The sequence below is a fragment of the Hemicordylus capensis genome, chromosome 6 (assembly GCF_027244095.1).
Source record: "Hemicordylus capensis ecotype Gifberg chromosome 6, rHemCap1.1.pri, whole genome shotgun sequence".
In the NCBI taxonomy this organism is placed as follows: Eukaryota; Metazoa; Chordata; class Lepidosauria; order Squamata; family Cordylidae; genus Hemicordylus; species Hemicordylus capensis.
The window spans coordinates 61,488,425-61,490,081 of NC_069662.1; positions in this window are offsets into that span (position 1 = coordinate 61,488,425).

The following is a 1,657-nucleotide window of genomic DNA, read 5'->3' on the forward strand; positions in this document are numbered from 1 at the left end:
CTGCAACTTCTAAAGCTATTAACCAAAATCGTGACATCACCTTTTGTACTTCCCCATTCCACAATTTGCTGGCAAGGGGAACACACAGTATTGAGATGGCAGGTCACAGGTATCTAATGCTAGTATTGTGTTTCAGACTCAGATGCAAAATACACAGTATCAAACTTATCTCCTTTAAATACACTAGTACTCCATTCTCATACTTTAGATTATGTATACAGACAGTGGCTGACATCCTAACACAGCACGAGTGTTACGAGGCTCTGTGGGGATACAACAGGGGCCTGCATGTAGCTTCCCCAATCCTCCTCCACATGCCCTGTTTCATCAGAGGGCAAGACATTCCAACTCTGCCCACACTCCAGAAGCACTCTGTAAGAGAGTAAACATGTTGCTGAAGGTCAGGGACCGGTTTCCCTTCTTGCAGAATACTTCTAAAGTGCAAGCAGTTTCTACAGCTGGGACCACAGTGTGCATGGAGGAAGTCTGGAGAAGTCCCACATCATGTCCCCGCAGAACTTCCTAATGTGTGTGTACTTTAGAAAATAAGAACAGCCCTACTGGATCAGGTCCAAGGGGCCTATCTATTCCAGCATCCTGTTCTACACAGTGGCCCACCAGATGCCTCTGGGAAGCCCACAGGCAAGAGGTGTGGGAATGCCCTCTCTCCTGCTGTTGCTCCCCTGAAACTAGCACTGAGAGGCATCGTGCCTCTAAGGCGGGAGGTGGCCTACAGCCAACAGACTATTAGCCATTGATTTGTTCGTTAGGATGGAAGCCAGTATCCAATCATAGGCCCAAGTGCCCTACACCTGGAACACAGCGAAAGGTTTTATTTCCACTTTCACAGGTAGGCAGAATAGTAAGTAGGGGTACCACTCTTTCCTCTCATCCAGACTCCTTCCTGAACGGAGCTGGATCCTTGGAAAACCACTGGGGAACAAAACAGTATTCAAGGTCTCCATACATTGGCTGGAGTATCTTTTAAAAAAGAAAAGAAAAGAGCAAATCATGCATTTCCTCTTTCACAGTTCAGATAAGAGGCCTTCTCATATTTAGAAAATCTTGCTCCTATGGTACTTTGCTTTAGAACCCAGCCACACGGAAGTGCTTCTTGCTCAAGCAATACACATAGAGGTTCCTTTCAGTGAACACTGAGTCAGATAAGACTTAAAGCCATTTATCATAGGAAGGCTGAGTAAATGACACCATATTTGAACTTATATTTCCCTAAATTTCAATGGCCCTAGCATTTCAAGTAGTCAACCATATGTTCTGGATTGATTGATTGATTGATTGATTGATTGATTGATTATTTCCCTTCTTATAGAATACTTCTACAGTGCAGGCAGTTTCTACAGCTGTAAATGTAATATAAAATTACATTTTATATCCTGCTCTTCCTCCAAGGAGCCCAGAGTGGTGTACTTCATACTTAAGTTTCTCCTCACAACAACCCTGTGAAGTAGGTTAGGGTGAGAGAGAAGTGACTGGCCCAGAGTCACCCAGCAAGTATCATGGCAGAATGGACATTTGAACTCGGTCTCCCCAGTCCTAGTCCAGCACTCTAACCACTACACCATGCTGGCTCTCTTAAATGTAAAATGTAACCATTTTAAATTTAACCATTTAACCATATATGCTTGAAAATCAGAAG